Source organism: Leucopleurus acutus (genome assembly GCF_964270905.1).
Source record: "Leucopleurus acutus genome assembly, chromosome: 18".
NCBI classification, from domain to species: Eukaryota; Metazoa; Chordata; class Mammalia; order Artiodactyla; family Delphinidae; genus Leucopleurus; species Leucopleurus acutus.
In genome coordinates, this window is record NC_139160.1 from 13,311,529 (window position 1) to 13,333,947 (window position 22,419).

Below are 22,419 nucleotides of genomic sequence, written 5' to 3' on the forward strand. Positions count from 1 at the left end.
CCCATGCAGAACTTATACTTTAGGGAAGACAAACAAAAAAATAATAAGTATATTAAATAAATTATATGTGATATTAGAGATGGATTAAAAGAGTGAAATATGGGGATTACAAGTGCTGGTGGGGGCAGATGGTGATGGTGGGTCACAATTTTAGACATGTTGTCAGGATAGCCTTCATTATTATGGAGACCTTTGAGCAAAGACTTGAAGGTTGGAGAGCTGGCTATGGGGATTCACTGGGGAGCAGTCTTCAGGTAGAGGAGTAGCCTGATCTGATTTACATTGTAAGGGATTATTCTGGCTGCTTCAGTGAGAATAGACTGTAGAAAAACAAGGGTGGGAGCAAGGAGACCACTTAGGAGACGAAATAAACTAGGAAATAGGGTGTGGACCATCTTAGATCCACTCGCATTTTCCAAAATGCTTGTGTGCAGGATGTAAGAAGAGTTAAGCATGGCTATGAGATTTTTGACTTGAGTAACTAGATGACTCTAAGTAAATAATGTTCTGAGATGGAGACGATAGAGGATGGTATATGTCATTTTTTTATAAAGAAGATTAGGAATTTGCTTGTGGACATGTTAAGTCTGAGATGGCTATTGGAACAGATAAGCTGTGTGACCTTGGACAGTGTTACTTAACCTCTCTCCATGCTGGTTTTCTTACCTGTGGAAGAGTGAAATCATTGTTCCTACCTCATAGGAACTTGTTATGAGGACCAAAACATTTTTATATGTAAAGCACTTATGGCAGTTATCAACACAGTGTATACAATATGTAGATTTTGTCTATTCATTTTATTACATTGAATTCTAACATATATGGGATTTATTTTAGTATGCATTATTTAGTGAAGATCTAATGTTTCTCTTTGACAAAATAGGGAACCAGAACTATTTACTATAACTGGCAATGCATGAACGACTTCTTTCTTTCCACACTGATTGATAATGTCACCTTTATTATAAACCAGATTCTTCTGCCAATGCCTCTTTCTGAGCTATCTACTCTTCTACTGATACCTCCACTTTTATGAATTAGCCCCAAATTTCCTTTTTTCTCATTCCCTATCCTTTTTGGAGTTGGTCAATTACTAAATACCACAGGCTGGTGTTGGTTAGCTCCTCCATCAGTTCCCAATGTCTAGATGGGTACGGCCAGTGAAAGCCATAATTGTCCGGATGACATGAACTAATACTAATACCTGTAAAATGATAGTAACAGGGATGAGCACATATACAGGCTCAATAATTGTTAACTGATGTCAGCATTATCAGTGCCCATCAATGAATGAGGCTCTGCTGCCCCTAAGATGGAATAATTGTTTACCCTCCTACCCTCAGCCTAGCACTCCATCACATATGGTACGTAGCAGATTCCCATCCCAAGTGCACTACTTATCCCAGAACTTCTGTGTTCTCCACCCTAACCTGGAAACATTTTCACAGCATACAGTTCACCTTCATTAACTACTCTTGTAACAGAGAAGAACAAACCTGACTCCATATTGGATCTATTCCTTTAGCTCTAACCCTTGTGCTCTGTTGCCTGTCTCAGTCATGCTGGCTCTGCACGTTTTTGAAAGGATGTTGCCCATAGCCTGAAATATGCATGATAGCCCATTCTCAAGGCTCTGCCTCCCAGTCTTGATCTTTAAAGTTATAACACCTTCCCATTCATATAGAGATGAAAATTACATAACAGAAAACAATCTGTGTCTTGTTAGAGGTTTACAGGAACATTGTGACAGCTGCAGGAACAAAGGATTCCAGCACCAGGAAGTTTGCAGCAGCCAGCCACATTCCCTCCTTTTTAGTATAAAAGAAGCTTGAATTCTAACTCGAGTAAGATGGTTCTTTGGGACACCAGTGCACCATCTTCTCAGTCTGCTGGTTTTTTGAATAAAGTCACTAGTTATTTCTTGCCCCAAAACATCATCTCTTGATTTATTGACCTGTTGAGCTTTGAGCAGGAAGTGCTTGGACTCGGTAACCTCTCTTCCACAAATTCTTGCTTAGTTATGTTCTGGATGTTGAAGTCCTTTCCTAGATCTAGAACAGAAGTATGTACCATTGGGGAACCTGAGAGAGATATTTTGGCTGCCTCAAGAAACAGAAGGAGTAGACTTGCAGAAGCCCAGTTTCCTAATGGTTACTAAAGTACAGCAATACACATAACACATACTAATTTTCAAAAAGGAAGGAGATAATGAGACCTGGCTAAAGGACCTTCCTCCTGATTTCAGCAGGATAGCTTTGCACAATTCCTAAAGCAAAGCACTGCTGCATCATCAATTTTGTTGTACAATTCATGTTCTGTTCCATGATTTTTTAATTTAGTAGAAATCTTTCTACACTCTGGTGACAGAGCAACAATTAGTCCTACATAAGATCAACATTGTTATGAAATCTCTTCTCTGAGACATGAATTTTGGGAAAGTTAACAGAAGTTGTAAAAGAACTGCTAGCAGATGCTATTTCAAGCCTGAACATTTAACCTGGTCTTTTATTTTATTTTTTAACATCTTTATTGGAGTATAATTGCTTCACAGTGGTGTGTTAGTTTCTGCTTTATAACAAAGTGAATCAGCTATCCATATACATATATCCCCATATCTCCTCCCTCTTGCGTCTCCCTCCCACCCTCCCTATCCCACCCCTCTAGGCGGTCACAAAGCACAGAGCTGATCTCCCTGTGCTATGCAGCTGCTTCCCACTAGCTATCTACCTTACATTTGGAGGTGTATATATGTCCATGCCACTCTCTAACTTCGTCCCAGCTTACCCTTTCCCCTCCCAGTGTCCTCAAGGCCATTCTCTGCATCTGAATCTTTATTCCTGTCCTGCCCCTGGGTTCTTCAAAACCAATTTTATTTTCAGAATCCATATATATGCATTAGCCTACAGTATTTGTTTTTCTCTTTCTGACTTACTTCACTCTGTAGGACAGACTCTAGTTCCATCCTCCTCACTACAAATAATTCAATATTGTTTCTTTTTATGGCTGAGTAATATTCCATTGTATATATGTGCCACATCTTCTTTATCCATTCATCTGTCTATGGACACTTAGGTTGCTTCCATGTCCTGGCTATTGTAAACAGAGCTGCAATGAACATTGCAGTACATGACTCTTTTTGAATTATGGTTTTCTCAGGGTGTATGCCCAGTAGTGGGATTGCTGGGTCATATGGTAGTTCTATTTTTAGCTTTTTAAGGAACTTCCATACTGTCCTCCATAGTGGCTGTATCAATTTACATTCCCACCAACAGTGCAAGAGGGTTCCCTTTTCACCACACCCTCTCTAGCATTTATTGTTTGTAGTATTTTTATGATGACCATTATGACTGGTATGAGGTGACACCTCATTGTAGTTTTGATTTCCATGATTAGTGATGCTGAACATTCTTTCATGTGTTTGTTGGCAGTCTGCATATCTTCTTTGGAGAAATGTCTATTTAGGTCTTCTGCCCGTTTTTGGATTGGATTGTTTGTTTTTTTGATATTGAGCTGCATGAGCTGCTTGTAAATTTTGGAGATTAATCCTTTGTCAGTTGCTTCATTTGCAAATATTTTCTCCCATTCCGAGGGTTGTCTTTTCATCTTGTTTATGGTTTCCTTTGCTGCGCAAAAGCTTTGAAGTTTCATTAGGTCCCATTTGTTTATTCTTGTTTTTATTTCCATTTCTCTAGGAGGTGGGTCAAAAAGGATCTTGCTGTGATTTATGTCATGGAGTGTTCTGCCTATGTTTTCCCCTAAGACTTTGATAGTGTCTGGCCTTACATTTAGGTCTTTAATCCATTTTGAGTTTATTTTTGTGTATGGTGTTAGGGAGTGTTCTAAGTTCATTCTTTTACATGTAGCTGTCCAGTTTTCCCAGCACCACTTATTGAAGAGGCTGTCTTTTCTCCATTGTATATCCTTGCCTCCTTTGTCATAGATTAGCTGACCATAGGTGCCTGGGTTTATCTCTGGGCTTTCTATCTTGTTCCATTGATCTGTATTTCTGTTTTTGTGCGAGTACCATACTGTCTTGATTACTGCAGGTTTGTATTATAGTTTGAAGTCTGGGAGCCTGATTCTTCCAGCTCCATTTTTCTTTCTCAAGATTTCTTTGTCTATTCGGGGTCTTTTGTGTTTCCATACAAATTGTGAAATTTTTTGTTCTAGTTCTGTGACAAATACCATTGGTTGTTTGATAGGGATTGCATTGAATCTGTAGATTGCTTTGGGTAGTATAGTCATTTTCACAGTGTTGATACTTCCAATCCAAGAACATGGTATATCTCTCCATCGGTTTGTATCATCTTTAATTTCTTTCATCAGTGTCTTATAATTTTCTGCGTACAGGTCTTTTGTCTCCTTAGGTAGGTTTATTCCTAGTTATTTTATTCTTTTTGTTGCAATGGTAAACGGGAGTGTTTCCTTAATTTCTCTTTCAGATTTTTCATCATTAGTGTATAGGAATGCAAGAGATTTCTGTGCATTAATTTTGTATCCTGCTACTTTACCAAATTCATTGATTAGCTCTAGTAGTTTTCTGGTAGCAACTTTAGGATTTTCTATGTATAGTATCATGTCATCTGCAAACAGTCGCAGGTTTAGTTCTTGTTTTCCAATTTGGATTCATTTTATTTCCTTTCCTTCTCTTATTGCTGTGGCTAAAACTTCCAAAACTATGTTGAATAATAGTGGTAAGAGTGGACAACCTTGTGTTCTTCCTGATCTTAGAGGAAATGGTTTCCGTTTTTCACCATGGAGAATGATGTTGGCTGTGGGTTTGTCATATATGGTCTTTATTTTGTTGAGGTAAGTTCCCTCTATACCTACTTTCTTGAGAGTTTTTATCAAAATGGGTGTTGAATTTTGTCGAAAGCTTTTTCTGCATCTATTGAGATGATCATATGGTTTTTCTCCTTCAATTTGTTAATATGTTTTATCACATTGATTGATTTGTGTTTATGGAAAAATCCTTGCATTCCTGGGATAAACTCCACTTGATCATGGTGTATGATCTTTTTAATTGTTGTTGTATAGTGTTTGCTAGTATTTTGTTGAGGATGTTTGCATCTATGTTCATCAGTGATTTGGCCTGTAGTTTTCTTTCTTTGTGACATCATTGTCTGGTTTTGGTATCAGGATGATGGTGGCCTCATAGAATGAGTTTAGGAGTGTTCCTCCCTCTGCTATATTTTGGAAGAGTTTGAGAAGGATAGGTGTTAGCTCTTCTGTAAATGTTTGATAGAATTCACCTGTGAAGCCTTCTGGTCCTGGGCTTTTGTTTGTTGGAAGATTTTTGATCACAGTCTCCATTTCAGTGCTGGTGATTGGTCTGTTTACATTTTCTATTTTTTCCTGGTTCAGTCTTGGAAGCTTGTGCTTTTCTAAGAATTTGTCCATTTCTTCCAGGTTGTCCATTTTATTGGCATATAGTTGCTTATAGTAATCTCTCATGATCCTTTGTATTTCTGCACTGTCAGTTGTTACTTCTCCTTTTTCATTACTAATTCTATTCGAGTCTTCTCCCTTTTTTTCTTGATGAGTCTGGCTAATGGTTTATCAATTTTGTTTATCTTCTCAAAGAACCAGCTTTTAGTTTTATTGATCTTTGTTATCGTTTCCTTCATTTCTTTTTCATTTATTTCTGATCTGCTCTTTATGATTTCTTTCCTTCTGCTAACTTTCAGGCGTTTTTTGTTCTTCTTTCTCTGATTGCTTCAGGTGTAAGGTTAGGTTGTTTATTTGAAATGTTTCTTGTTTCTTGAGGTAGGATTGTATTGCTGTAAACTTCCCTCTTAGAACTGCTTTTGCTGCATCCCATAGGTTTTGGGTCATCGTGTTCTTTGGCATTTGCTTCTAGGTATTTTTTGATTTCCTCTTTGATTTCTTCAGTGATCAGTTCGTTATTAAGTAGTGTATTGTTTAGCCTCCATGTGTTTGTATTTTTTACAGATCTTTTCCTGTAATTGATATGTAGTCTCATAGCGTTGTGGCCTGAAAAGATACTTGATGCCATTTCAATTTTCTTAAATTTACCAAGGCTTGATTTGTGACCCAAGATATGTTCTCTCCAGGAGAATGTTCCATGAGCACTTGAGAAGAAAGTGCATTCTGTTGTTTTTGGATGGAATGTCCTATAAATATCAATTAAGTCCATCTTGTTTAATGTATCATTTAAAGCTTCTGTTTCCTTATTTATTTTCATTTTGGATGATCTGTCCCCTGGTGAAATTAGGTTGTTAAAGTCCCCTACTATGATTGTGTTACTGTCGATTTCCCCTTTTATGGCTGTTAGCATTTGCCTTATGTATTGAGGTGCCCCTATGTTGGGTGCATAAATATTTACAATTTTATTTCTTCTTCTTGGATTGATCCCTTGATCGTTATGTAGTGTCCTTCTTTGTCTCTTGTAATAGTCTCCATTTTAAAGTCTATTTTGGTAGACTATATGAGAGTTGCTACTCCAGCTTTCTTTTGATTTCCATTTGCATGGAATATATTTTTCCATCCCCTCACTTTCAGTCTGTATGTGTCCCTAGTTCCTAAGTGGGCCTCTTGTAGACAACATATATGTGGGTCTTGTTTTTGTATCCATTTAGCCAGTCTATGTCTTTTGTTTGGAGCATTTAATCCATTTACATTTAAGGTAGTTACCGATATGTAAGTTCCTATTGCCATTTTCTTAATTGTTTTGGGTTTGTTATTGTAGACCTTTTCCTTCCCTTGTGTTTCCTGCCTAGAGAAGTTCCTTAAGCATTTGTTGTAAAGCTTGTTTGGTGGTGCTGAATTCTCTTAGCTTTGCTTGTCTGTAAATGTTTTAATTTCTCCGTCTATCCTGAATCAGATCCTTGCTGGGTAGAGTAATCTTGGTTGTAGGTTTTTCTCCTTCATCACTTGAAATATGTCCTGCCACTCCCTTCTGGATTGCAGAGTTTCTGCTGAAAGATCAGCTGTTAACCTTATGGGGATTCCCTTGTAAGTTATTTGTTGTTTTCCCCTTGCTGCTTTTAATATTTTTTCTTTGTGTTTAATTTTTGATAGTTTCATTAATATGTGTCTTGGTGTGTTTCTCCTTGGATTTATCCTGTATGGGACTCTCAGTGCTTCCTGGACTTGATTGACTATTTTCTTTTCCATATTAAGGAAGTTTTCAACTATAATCTCTTCAAATATTTTCTCAGTCCCTTGCTTTTGCTCTTCTTCTTCCGGGACCCCTATAATTCGAATGTTGGTGCATTTAATTTTGTCCCAGAGGTCTCTGAGACTGTCCTCAATTCTCTTCATTCTTTTTTCTTTATTCTGCTCTGTGGTAGTTATTTCCACTATTTTATCTTCCAGGTCACTTATCCATTCTGCCTCAGTTATTCTGCTATTGATTCCTTCTAGAGAATTTTTTATTTCATTTACTGTGTTGTTCATCATTGTTTGTTTCCTCTGCAGTTCTTCTAGGTCCTTGTTAAATGTTTCTTGTATTTTCTCCATTCTATTTCCATGATTTTGGATCATCTTTACTATCATTACTCTGAATTCTTTTTCAGGTAGACTGCCTATTTCTTCTTCATTTGTTTGGTCTGATGGGTTTTTACCTTGCTCCTTGATCTGCTATCTGTTTCTCTGTCTTCTCATTTTGCTTAACTTACTGTGTTTGGGGTCTCCTTTTTGCAGGCTGCAGGTTCGTACTTCCCATTGTTTTTGGTGTCTGCCCCTAGGGGCTAAGGTTGGTTTGGTGGGTTGTGTAGGCCCTCTGGTGGAGGCGACTGGTGACTGTGTTCTGGTGGATGAGGCTGGATCTTATTTTTCTGGTGGGCAGGACCGTGTTCGGTGGTGTGTTTTGGGGTGTCTGTGACCTTATTATGACTTTAGGCAGCCTCTCAGCTAATGCGTTGGGTTGTGTTCCTGTCTTGCTAGTTGTTTGGCATAGGGTGTCCAGCACTGTAGCTTGCTGGTTGTTGGGTGGAGTTGGGTCTTAACATTGAGATGGAGATCTCTGGGAGAGCTTTCACCGTTTGATATAACGTGGAGCCCGGAGGTCTCTGGTGGACCAATATCCTGAACTCGGTTCTCCCACCTCAGAGATACAGGCCTGACACCCGGCCAGAGCACAAAGACCCTGTCAGCCACACGGCTCAGAAGAAAAGGGAGAAAAAAAAGGAAGAGAGGAGAAAAATAAATAAATTAAATAATTAAAAGTTATTAATATAATTTTTTTAAAAAATTATTAAAAATAAAAAAATTGAAAAGTAATTTAAAAAAAGAAAAATAAAAAAAGAGAGAGCAAACAGTCCAAAAAACAAATCTACCAATGATAACAAGCACTAAAAACTATATATAAAAAAAAAAAAGATGGACTGACAGAGCCCTAGGACAAATGGTAAAAGCAAAGCTTTACAGACAAAAATCACACAGAGAAGCACACACATACACACTCATAAAAAGAGAAAAAGGAAAAAAATATATATCTATATATATTAAAAAAAAAAGAAAGGAAGAGAGCAACCAAGTCAATAAACAAGCCTACCAACGATAATAAACTCTAAATACTAAACTAAGATAAACATAAGACCAGAAACAACTTAGATGCAGAGAGCAGATCCCAAGTCTACAATTGCTCCCAAAGTCCACCTCCTCAATTTGGGATGATTCCTTGTCTATTCAGGTATTCCACCCATGCAGGTTACATCAAGTTGATTGTGGAGATTTAATCCGCTGCTCCTGAGGCTGCTGGGAGAGATTTCCCTTTCTCTTCATTGTTTGAACAGCTCCCAGGGTTCAGCTTTGGATCTGGACCTGCCTCTGCTTGTAGGTCGCCTGAGGGTGTCTGCTCCCCACCCAGACAGGACGGGGTTAAAGGAGCAGCTGATTCAGTGGCTCTGGCTCACTCAGGCCAGGGAGATGGAGGGGTACGGATGCGGGGCAAGCCTGTGGCGGCAGAGGCCGGCGTGACTTTGCAAGAGCCTGAGGTGCACCGTGCGTTCTCCCGGGGAAGTTGTCCCTGGATCAGGGGACCCTGGCAGTGGCGGGCTGCACAGGCTCCCCAGAAGGGGGGTGTGGATAGTGACCTGTGCTCGCACACAGGCTTCTTGGTGGCAGCAGCAGCAGCCTTAGCATCTCATGCCCGTCTCTGGGGTCCGCACTGATAGCCGTGGCTCACGCCCATCTCTCGAGCTCATTTAGGCGGTGCTCTTAATCCCCTCTTCTCGTGCCCCCAAAACAATGGTCTTTTGCCTCTTAGGCAGTTCCAGACTTTTTCCTGGACTCCCTCCCAGCTAGCTGTGGCGCACTAACCCCTTCAGGCTGTGTTCACGCAGCCAACCCCAGTCCTCTCCCTGGGATCTGACCTCCAAAGCCAGAGCCTCAGCTCCCAGCCCCCTCCCGCCCCAGCAGGTGAGCAGACAAGCCTCTCGGGCTGGTGAGGGCTGGTCAGCACCGATCCTCTGTGCAGGAATCTCTCCGCTTTGCCCTCCGCACCCCTGTGGCTGCGCTCTCCTCCGTGACTCCGAAGCTTCCCCCCACGGCACCCCCAGTGAAGGGCCTTCCTAGTGTGTGGAAACCTTTCCTCCTTCACAGCTCCCTCCCAGAGGTGCCGGCCCTGTCCCTATTCTTTTGTCTCTGTTTTTTCCTTTTTCTTTTGCCCTACCCAGGTATGTGGGGAGCTTCTTGCCTTTCGGGAGGTCTGAGGTCTTCTGCCAGCGTTCAGTAGGTGTTCTGTAGGAGCTGTTCCACATGTAGATGTATTTCTGATGTATTTGTGGGGAGGAAGGTGATCTCCACGTCTTACTCCTCTGCCATCTTGAAGGTCTTCCCTTACCTAGTCTTTTAAATCAGACCATTTATGAAAAGAAAAGAGCATCCTGTCTTTGGTTAGAGACCCTTCTCCTTACCATTGTGTGTCTTGGTTTATTTGAGTCTTTACTGTTTTTTATAAGGATCATAAGTTTCTGAGAAAATAACTGAATGTTAAATGGAATGGCTCTTATCTTTCTTACAGTATCAAATGAAATAATATGTCAGGAAACAATACTTAAGTTATGGGTTATGCCTAACTCATAGCAGGAACCCAATTACTGCTGTGTCAGCCTTTAGTTTCTATATAATTGATTAAAAATACATAAACTGGGGACTTGCCTGGTGGCACAGTGGTTAAGAATCTGCCTGCCAATGCAGGGGACATGGATTCGATCCCTTGTCCTGGAAGACCCCACATGCCACGGAGCAACTAAGCCTTGTGTCACAACTACTGAGCCCGTGAGCCACAACTACTGAAGCCCGCATGCCTAGAGCCTGTGCTCCACAACAAGAGAAGCCACTGCAGTGAGAAGCCCGCACACTGCAACAAAGAGTAGCCCCTGCTCGCCGCAACTAGAGAAAGCCCGCAAGCAGCAACGGAGACCCAATGCAGCCAAAAATAAATAAATTTAAGAAAAAAAGAATACATGAACTGATCAAATTACTTTTAAAAGTAGGTGAAATGGCCAATTAAGTGGACAAGGACACGTATTCTACAGCCAGACTGCCTAGGTTTGAATTTGAGCTTTGCCACGTACTCTTTGCATGGCTTTGGGCATACCACCTACCCTCTCAGCCTCAGGGTTTTGTTCCTAAAGTGGGAAATATAATATTACCTCTGCTGTAGGACTGGTATAGAAATCTGTGTAAACAAATGTAAAATAATGAATGTAAATTGCTTCCAGTACCTACCATTGTAAGTGTTGTATGTTGCTTTATTTTTTACTTTACATAGAAGTATGTTTGTATTCTGACTTTTCACAAATGGTGAAGCTATTTCCTAAAATGTTAATAAAAATGCGGTCTATTCAAGAAAGTTAAGACTTATTTTGATGGAATTCTTGCAATATATCAGTGCAGAGCAAAGTAGCGTAGAGGTTTGCAATTCATCAGTGAATTCAAGCAGAGAAAAGAGCAAATTCAAGGACCTCAGAGCTGCAAGAGCAATTCAGTTCTGGACTGTCTAGATTGTCTATCCTTCCAACGATGCTGGAAAATCTGGGTCCTGCTTTGTAGGAAATAGGACCAAACCAGGGGAAATTATGTCATAGAATAAATTCTGAGTTCCTAACTCAAAAAATAGCTTTGAGGTTTCAGCACACAGATATACATTTGTCCTCAAAAGAAACTTGGGTATCTTATCTTTTATGAGTTCTTTATGATGCAAAGTTTTAAATTACTTCATGTTCTTTTCACGTATTGGATATTGTATGGTGTCTGAGTACATGGGCTTTAGAGTCAGAATATCTGAGTTCAAATCCTGCCTTTACCCCTTTCTAACAAAGTGACCTTAGGCAAGAATAACTTAACCATTCTGCGACTCCAGTTCCTTATTTGGCAAATCAACATGAGTATTTGCTTTCTGTGGTTGTTATGATCATTAAATGTGGTGGCATTTATAAAGCACAAAGTAAGACTTCAATAAATGTAGTAAATTTTATTCCTTCTTTTCAATTCCTGAAACTTGTTTTAAGAGCTTCTAAGAAGAGCAATACACAGAACACAATATGTAAGCACTAAAACTATAGTTTTTATGTGAGCACAAATTATTTTTAACTGAAGAAAACCTGTGAAAGTGTAATCAGCTCTACTTATGAAATGGACACAAATATTTCTCTGTAGCATAAGATAAAGATATGGAATTTAATTGTTCACAGTACTCAAAAGTAGTCACGAGAGATTTGTCATTAAAGCCAACATCGGTATCTTGTTGGCAATTTATGTATCAACCCTGCTTCCCTAATGGAATCTGGGTATTCCAATTTGTTTTATTCTTTCTGATCCCAAAGCAAAGGCATTCCTTGTTAACAATTATATATGCCATCAAAAAAGTACATCCTTTTCTTAACATACCAATCATGGCACAAATTTCTCTGTTTTTTCATTCTTGAAGGAGCTCAAATTTCTTTTGTTGAGTTACTCATGACCCTGTATGATTTCACCCGTTTGTAGAGTGATCAGCTCATCCTAGTTTTCACAAGACATTCTTGATTTTAGCACTGAAAGTTGTGCCCCCACGGAAACTCCTCAGCCCTGGGCCAGTCAGGACAGTTGGGCAACTTACTTCTTTGATGACAATCCCAACCTAGAATAACTTCTTTTGCTTCTAAATTTTTATGTAATATGTTTAGCATGTTACATTCATTTGGTACTTCCAGAGTTTACATTTTGTCATATGTAAAGGGTTTTACTACCTCAGTAAATTTTAATTTCTTGAGGAGGCAACACCATATATATGACTCATACATGTGCATTGAAGCCAGTATACCTGAATTCAAATACTGCTGGCTGTATCAGGTTGAGAGTTTTAATTAATTGTTCTTTAAATATGAAGTTTTCTTATCAACATCTGTTGTACCAGGTATGATTCTCAGTCTACAAACTCAACTGAGGAAAATAAAGTTTAAAAAATTATTATAAGACCAAAATAATATAGAGAATCAAATATATGGGAAATCTAAATACAAAGTAAAACCCTATTTTTCTCTATAACAAGCTTGAAAAAATTGATTTGGTCCATTAGAATATAAAACATGCAGATAATGTTGAAAAATATCTACTTATATTTAATTTATTAATTTATCTGTCAATACATTTAAAATTATGTTGTAGGAAATAAATATATTTAGAAATATTGCTTTTCTCTGTTCTCATATTTGATGAAACAATTTAATTGAGATTCTTCACCTGCCACTTCAAAATAAATTTCCTAGTCACCATTAGAACCATTATTCAAGATATCTAACAGTTTTATAGAAAACCTTATTTTCATTTCCATTTAAACACTTGGAGATATGCTGCCCTTTTTAGATGCATCGTGCACTCTGTGCGTGATGTTGTCACTGGAAGCTTTATCTTATGCCTCAAGAATCCATTCACATAACATTAGAAAATTTTTTTTTCATCTCTTATACATATACTGCTGATCGCCACAAAACAGACAAATAAAACTTGTAATGCTTTTAATAACATAAGACTAATTTACAATACTATTGAACACAAATTATGAGCACATATTCCTAGAAATAATTACCACATGTGTATTGTATTTTTTTGACTTCTTTTTTTAGTGATGACTCTTTCACGAGTGAGCTCTAAGCATCCAAGACGGGCATTGACTGAGGTTCTTTGAGATGGGTTTGCGTCTCCTAGATATTACTTTTTATTTCATTCATCAGAATGAAATTATGACTCCCAATCCCACCACTGCATAACATGAAAAGCTACTTAAGGACTCTGAGAAGGTTATTGTTCCTTTTCTGGGTTATTAATCGAAGTATACAAACGGAAATAAAACAAAGATTCAATTGGACTACATGATACACGTAGTTGTGCTGACAGCTGTGTTAAATGCTAAGGTAGCTGTTTTCTGGTGGTAGTCTTTGTTATTCTTATTGCACCCACCTTCATATTTCATTTGGGAGAAGATAAAGTAGTTATTAGTTGCTGCTAAGGACAAAATACATAAAGATGGAGAGGGGGAGAGAAGACAAAGGGGGGCTGGCGGAGGGAGAGCGCGAGGGAGGAAAAGACCTGGTCTTTAGATATCCTAGAAATAGTTCACTTATCCCTAGTGTGTCAAGCTCTCTGATGTTCTTTAAGAACGTAATAAATAAAAAATATATACTCCCATTTTCACGGAATGGATGCATTTTATTATTCTATGACCACGCAGTGATGGTTTCAGATCAGTGGTGTCATTTTTCTGCCAGACGTCCTTTGAGTTACATTCAAATTAGCTGCTGTAAGCATGGCCTCTGCCATGTCTCGTGTCACAGCCTGAAGCCAGCAGTGAAGTGCTTGTGGTCGTGATATAAGTGTTTGATATAGTGGAATATAACAAAGCACCTCAGCTTCTCTAGGAAAGGAAATGTTATGTTGAGGTTTTTTTGCTTGTTTCTTTTGGAGTATCTTTTCCATTTATGAGAGTTTTGCTGGCTCTGTTTGGAAGGGGGTGGAGTGTGTGTTTGAATAGCCAAAAGAGTTGTTCTTCAAAAGGAGAGGCTGGGTCCTTCTCCAGATGGACTTAACCCTTTCCACTAGTTATGCATTAGCATGTAATGATTATTTTTATTGTTGAAATATTTTAAATCTCAGGAAAATTGTTGACCTTCTAAACAATATAAGTACTTATTAGAGAACTACAAAAATATATTTGTAAAGATAATATGACCTTATGTCTATAAAGTCTGTTGGCATGGACAAAGTTTGGTTTATGCCACATATGGTAAACCTGTGTGGCCTTGGCCATGTTTGCTAAATTTGACAAACCTCAGGTTTCTCATCCGCAACTTGGAAGTAATAGTAGCTTGCATGATAATCTCACCAAATTTTGATTACGTAAGTGAAACATTCTTACAACATATGTAGAAAGATATCATAATTATCCATCTACCCTACACTGAAGTAATTTTACAACTTAGTTAGGCACATGAATTTTTTTACTTACTGTTCCAAATGTTATTTCAAGATTATTAACCATATGTAGTAGAACTAGTTTCAGAGGCTTTTATGATAAAGTTCTATGTATAGGAAAAAGCTAGCTTTTTAGATGGAGTACCTTTTACTTTTACAGTGTTACTATTTAAATCTTATTCGTGAAAGAAAGAGGAAGCAGCTGATTTGTATTCAAGGATCTATGGTAAATAAAGATTTAGAAAGAACAATTTAATGAATTCTGTGATGGAAGGGAGTGGATGATTAAAATAATAATAGTTTATGTAGAGCTCAATGCAACAGAGCTGTGAAATAAAGAGAAGATAGTAAGCACCTATTACCTGGAGCCTTCCTGTTTCTCATGTGGAAATCATATGTGCTTCCTTGGGCCACAGACTGCAGTAGGAAAAGATGAGGCTAAATTGATAGTCTGGAAGACGAAAAGCAGCACACCTACCTGAGCAGCTCCAACTAGCACAACCATATGTAAATGTGACATTAGTGTCAAGCATACCAGCTGTGCTGTGTGATTTCTGGGTTATTAATGACTGTGCATGGGGCATGTAACTCGTACTCCGAACCAAATTCCAGAATTCCTTTCTTCTGTTTTGATGACTTTCAGTGTCTCTTCCCAGTGTGATCTAAAACGTCTTCTTTTCTCAACTCTGAGCTGCCATTTTGCAAATAAAATTAAAATAAATAAATACTATCAAAATGCATTTGATATTTAGAAGTTGTTAAGATGTCATACATAATGCTTTCAATTGTCTTTTCTCCCACTAGAATTGCAAGTTTTAAGGAGTTCTTTGGAAATATATGTATATGTATGATATCAGTCAAGCAAAATGTTAAAATGTTCTTGCAAGTAGAAACTGGTAAAGAACAGCCTTATAAATTGAAAGTAATACCAGGAAAAGAGAGAGAACTGTTTAATCATTTAGCACAAGTTATACTCCAAAAGGCAAAAAACTGGTCAAGAGAAAGTGAATTCAGTTTTAAGAATTAAAGTCATTTCGATTCAAGCAATACATAATTTTATTTTAAAATTCTTTGACATGGTTTATAAAGGGACACTATTTGGAATACACACATTTTGCTTCTCCCACCACCATCAAATCACTGTTACAAATGCTTTAACAGAGACGTATTGACTTTATAGAGTAATGCATGCAAGCAGCAAACAATTCAATGATATGAATTTGCTTATTTGCGAAATTACATTTTCTCTGATTAATTTGCTGATTCCCATGTATGCTAAATATGATCTGTCTGACTTTTGTATCAGCCTGGTGATTCGTAGTAAGTGTATGAGCTTATCCTGAAGCAGGAACTGCTGTTCTATTCACTTTAAGAAAATAGTAGCCTTGCTTTCCTTATACAATCTGTACACTTTTATTGTTTTCCAAAAACACTTTGTTCCATGTCTTTTTCCTTCCTTTTTAGCATGAAAGGTATCAAATGATAAAACATAGCAAAACGGTGTTCTTTCTAGCTTCTTTAACATAAAGTTTTGTTCCCTCTAAGAATTCAGATAATTATAAAGATTTCTCTTGGAATCTGCACTTACCCTTTGAGAGATGTCTGTCATATCATCTGTAATGGCACAGACTATGTGTTAATTATTTCTTAGCCAGAATAAATCACGAGATCTTAAAGTATTTCAGATGTCACAGTAGGAAGAAAAGGGTAGATTGACACTTGGCAAGCAGAAAACAATGTATATCCAGAGAGAGGAAAAAGGACAGAGGGTACAACGGGACTGGTGACATAAATGGCGAAGAGAAATGGCTAGTACAGTCATTATGAAAACCTTTTAAATGGAAAGGCATAGGTTTTTCCTATTCACCCACTCCTACTCTTGCACACACTGCAATTAACCAAATGCTCTCTTTTTAAAGGTGGAATTTCTACCTGTGGCAAATAACTTTTACATTCTGGACATAGGTTTTAGAATGTAAAGGAAAAGCTAGACCCAGTGCTGAAAAGATTTTCTCATTTAGTTTCAGCAAAATAGTTTTTTTTCCTAGAGTAGGATACTATTCAATACATTTCTTTTACTGTATTTTCTAGATAATTGTTATAAATTTGGTTCAGTGAAAACCAAGAACAGTGTTTGTTGGGCTTAACTAATATTGTTTAAGTGTTTAACACTTAACTAACAGTGTTTGTTGGGCATAACTAATATTCATTTTTAAAGAACAGAAATTCTGTCTTCAGCTCTGGTGATTGAATTAAAATGAAGGGCTAAAGGCAGCTGTCCGTTTCTGCTTTCTAAACTTGTTATCTCTTTTTACAGTGCAAGGTACTCTTCCCTCTCCCAAGCTTTATAAACTCACACGAAACCCACCACTATAGACACAGAGAAGGGCATGCATGTATCCCCTGGCCTTAATGGTTGAACAAAGGGATGGGCTTTTGACCCAGGATGGGCAAATTATTTCCTGGAATTTACATGTAATGAAAAGTGAAACTCTTCCTGTCTTCTGAAGCTTCTGGGATAAGATCGTTTAAGTTTAGAGGTGCTGAGAGCCATACCTCTCACTTTGTGGAGAAAACAATGACTCTTCAGCCTGGTCTCCATAATCTCAGTAGAAGAGATTGAGGACAGCATTACAGAGAAGAGATAGAGAAAGAAGAAGATGTATAATGACAGAGAGAAAGATGAATACAGAGAAAAAGAGATCTAGAGGCAGCAAATGAGTTTCTGGATCCAGTTTAGCCTGAGAGGAGCTCTATATGTCCCCAACCTTTTTAGGTGATTCAGTGCATTTCCCTTTTATTGGTTGATTTATCTGAGTTTTGTTTTCTGTTAAACCAGTTTGAGTTGGGATCCTGTCACTTCAAAAAGTAAAGTCCTGATTAACCAAAGGACAAAGGTGTAGTGATAGAAAGAGTGTAAGGACTTGAAAACCCATTCGAATATCAGTTCCACCACTTTTTCACTGTGATTTGTGGGAAAATCTGTCTCTCTTAATGTCATCCATTTATTAGTAAAATGGAGATACTAAACTTTGTCTCATAGACTTTCTGGGAAAATCAAAAGTGATTTGAAAGAGGAAAGGACTATCTAATCATTCTAAACTGAACTGAAAAGTCTACCCAGATCTTTATGTCAGAAAACTGAGCTGGAAAAGGAGGTGCAGTAGAGAGCAAAGAAAGAGTGGATCAATTGTGAAGTGCTGTTGGCTATCTCAGTGAAGATGCTTCATGGCATGGCATCACTGGCACTTTTGGGAATGGATACGCTTTGTAATAGGAAGCCCTCTTGCCCAGAGTAACTATTTCTGCAAGTTTCCTACAGAAATGGAGCCTATTTCCTCTCGAATTATCCTATACTCTTCTTTTTTCCCTTAATCTTTTCCAGCCTTTTAAATCAACAAAATGGGGGTGTCCCCTTTTCAATAACTTTATTGTTTTTTAGCAGGTTTTGTAGCTCTTTATGTTCTTTAAGAAAATGAGCACTTGAAATCCATTTTAAGGCTCTTAAGAAAGGGTGACTTTTCCTTTCATTTTGCTTTGTATTTTGATCCATACCATTTGGTGACATTTAACGTAGAATATAAAAATTTTCTTCTATTTTATTTAGAAAGGGCTTTTATTTGGTTACTGTTACTAATGTTTCTAGAAGGCTCAATACACAAAGTAAATGAAGTGGGTGGATGTTTGCCATGTGTTTCTGGATATAAGCAATAAACCAATTACTCTATTTTATGAACCTAGAGAAAGTGATGCCAGTGACACATACGAATGGCATTTCACCTGTTGTATTATTTCATCATTAATGGTTTAATGATGGCAATAAAGCAGGATGCTGGGTGATCACACTGTTTCCTCCAAGTTGCCTGTGCCTCAGCTTGGCTATCTTTCCTGTTCATCTGCTCACACTTTGGAGAAGAGGTGACAGTTTTGCTTTTTCAGTCCGATTGTGTGGGAACAGCAAGAGGAGTAGAAGCAGGGGGGTGGAACAAGGTTGCTAATGGCTATACCTCCATCAGATTTGATTGTTTTCCCTCTTTTCAGCATTTCCTTTTTAGCACCCTCTGTAAGTCCTGAGGTACAATATCAATAGGTACAATGTAAACCAAAATGTGATCAATAAGGAGGCATGCTAAGATGAGCCTCAGAGTGCATTTCTAAAATGAAACATTCTAGATGAGCTCTTGATGGGATTATTTCACATCGCATCACTTTCTCAACTGCTGCTTGTTTGTGAAGCCTTTACAGAAGGAGAACTTAATCAGAAAAGCAAGAAACCTCTGAAGGCTAGAAAGGCAGAACTTTGGTGAATCAGACAATGTCTGCATTTGGGTAATAGCAAATGAATTTTCTATACTCCAAAGTGAGTTACTTGTTGAATAAAATACTGGCTAAGGAAAGATTTCCATAGGCAAAAAATGTGCCCCAAAAGTCACAATAAAATGTTGAAATGTGTGTTTGTAGCTTATATTCAATAACTAAAACTGGAAATCTATCAATAGCAAGTGAGTATGGATTTGTTTTCCGTATGCTTTAAATACAATCTTTTTTTTTTTTTTTTTTTTGCGGTACGCGGGCCTCTCACTGCCGTGGCCTCTCCCGTTGCGGAGCACAGGCTCCGGACGCGCAGGCTCAGCGGCCATGGCTCACGGGCCCAGCCGCTCCGCGGCATGTGGGATCTTCCTGGACCGGGGCACGAACCCGCGTCCCCTGCATCGGCAGGCGGACTCTCAACCACTGTGCCACCAGGGAAGTCCTAAATACAATCTTCATGTTGCTAATTCTTCTATAGTATATTTCAGTGATGATGATGATGATTTACCTAATAGTATAACTAGTTAAATTATCTTAGTTTTAAGTTTCTTGTTTTAGAGAGTATTATTTCCTATTTTTCTCCCTTAGTATCAAGCACTGAATACATAGAAAAACTTAAATAGAGCTCAAGGAGAACAAAAAATATGAATAATTTTGATGAGGAAACTAAAACATAGAGAAGAGTTAAGTGTCTCAAAATCACATAACTTGTTTGTGATAAAATATGGGCTCTCAATATCTAATCATGTGCTTATAATCGAAAATTTTCGATAAACAATGCTAATTTCCATGGTCTTTATAGCTGGAGGAAGAAAATACCTCCCTCTCCTGTGGCTTGTTGAATAATCTAGGTAGTTGGATTTATGCAAACACATTCCAGTTCTAGAATATTAAGAAAAGTCATTTTTATAAAAATGATATTTATTTCAGATGAGAAACATGTGAGTTACACTTCTGGGAAAGCTTTCCCAACTCAGCAGCTTCAGCCCTTCCCAGTATAAGGCCCTGCTCTTCTATAGAAGGCTCAGTGGGATTTATCAATGTTTACTATTTTGCACATATTGTATACATATTATCTACCAATATTGTAAACCAAGACTAGCCCTGCAGGATGAATATTTCCATTCCCACTCTGCAGACAGGACAACAGAGGCTCAGAGAACCCAGGGGACAGTTTGGGGTCACAGAGCAGCCCAGTGGAACCACTCAGTGCCTAATGCAGATTTTCTGATCCCAAAGCTCCGTTCCTCTGAGCTGCTTCCATAGAGAAGAGTGAATCTCAACTCTGCCCACTTCTTACGCACTTGAGGTGCATAAAAAAAAAAGGACTCCTGAGAAGACCCCACCTACAACTGATTAAACTGGAATCTCTGTTGGTGAAACCTGGGCAAAACCTCGACAGGTGATGCTAGTGTGCACCCAGGTGTGCGAACCTTTGTTCTAGAAGATAAATAGGAGAAGCATTTGTTCATGAAGGGGAAAGAGCCATAAGAGCAGTTTCTCATTGCCATAGAGTTCTTAGGGTGGCCTATGATTTATCATCCAAATCAGGGTGCATTAGAGAGTGTAATGAGAGGGCTATTAATAAAAAGCAGGGACAACAAAAATAAACCAGGTCTGTCCTGGGCTAATGGATCAGTATTTCAGTCTCTCTCTGAGTCCCAGCACGTTGCAGTCCAATGGCAAGGATTGCTTTATTTAACTCTGCCTATTATGACATGTCGCATAAAGGATACCCATAGTATTTGAAAGACAAATACGTTCGAGTCATTTTTGCCTCTCTATTTAATAGAATACCACTCATTTTCTCACTTAAAATAATTGGTAACATTCTATGAGGTGGAGGAAAAAATAGTCATTATTTTCCAAAGCCAAGAGCTTAAATAATACTTCCATTGTGAAAAAGCTTTCTAGACGGGTGCTATCTAAATGCCCTAATGAACTGCTCTATTTAGTAGCCTATGCCATTTATTCTGAGAATTTTCAGAATTATCTTCCCATCTACTTTTTAGATCTGGGTTTTTAGCTGAACTAAATGGACATAAGGATACTTAATGTATTTTATATAGCAAAATAATTACATTTACACTAAAAAATATATAGGGGTGGTTTTGTGTAAATAACAATCCTAGGCAAAGTCCATAGGAAATAAGGTGACATATTTTTGACGGATAATGAACTCATCCTTGTCATCCAAAGCAGCGGGCCATAGCTGATATCCATGTCTCTAAACAGCAATTCCAAAGGAACATGCACTGCAGTAGTGTCACCAATATAATTGTCTTGAGATTATCTAAATCACCATAAGTAAGCTTCATAACTGGAAATATATGGAAAACTATTTATTTTGAATTAAAAACATTAGAAGATTTAAATAGTAAGGATTTATTGTGCACTAATGTACACTTAAAAGAAGCCCTGGGGTAGTCACTCATCTGAGCCTTTTTTAATCTTCCAGCTTATAATTTATACTGCTAAATTAACGTAGGAGCCAATGAGCTTTTCCTATACGCTACAGAGAATAGTAGATCATAGAGGCCTTCCAGAGTATATAGCTCTATAAAAAGCTCTGAAAAATACATTTAACTCAAATCTCTTTCCAATCATAAAAGTTGATTAATTCTTGATTGAAAACATAACTCTATACAAAGTAATGCTAAGTAAATTGTATTTTGTTCAGCACATTCCATGAGAGTTCTACCCAGGTTTATTAAACAGTAAAAAACACCAACATTTTTCTAGGTAGTTATTTCATATAATTATATTGTACTAGACTATTCAAGACACTGATGGGTATATATTAGAGAAAGATCATACGATAAATGATAAAAATACTTATTTAAGAAGAGAAATATAAATTATCCATGCACATTCTATGTTTAGAGTAGAAACTAAGAAATAATTTAAACACGTATAGTTCTGGCCCCTCACTGATTTATGCTTTTGTCTTTACTTTGCCTTCTCAATGGCCCCTGCAGTTTCTGAATGGTTAGCGCTCTCTTACTCTTGGGAGAATAATATGTGTCATTTATCTCCACCAAGCAGATGTCTCCCAAATCTGTACTTCAACACCTCTTTCTCGCCACTGTCCCTCCTTTGAGCTATAATTTCATATTCCCAAGTGAAACTCTCACTGAAATTTCCCTTGCTAATATCAAACAGTGAACCTACAAATGAATCCATCATAAAAGTTAGAGATAAACACAGTCTTTGATGCTCTTGTCCAGTAGTTTACATGATGCTCAATTTCCTTTTGTAGAATCCTCACTATTTTGCATGGACTTCTTAACCTCACAGCCTCATATTTTTAGTTCCCCCCCCCCACCCCTGGGCCATGTTTTCTTCCCTACAGACACATCCTAGAAACATGCTCTTAGAGCATGCATGGGCGGGGGTGGGGTCATTCTAGTTAATTCCCTGTGATGACCCCCTTGACTTCACTGATCATGGTAATTATGTCTCCACTGTAGTTGTCCTCTTCTGTTCCTCTGCTGGAAAAATTGCTATCTCCTTAACAACAGCAGCAAGGACATGCTTTTCTCTGCCTCAGTTCCAAAATTTAATTACCCATGAATCACTGAAAGAGAAGTAAGACATTGCTTAGGTTTAGAAACTTGCAGTTGGACTGCGGAAATGATGATCAACCTACTTTCTTTGCCCTACTTCTATATGGTGTGTGAAAAGCTG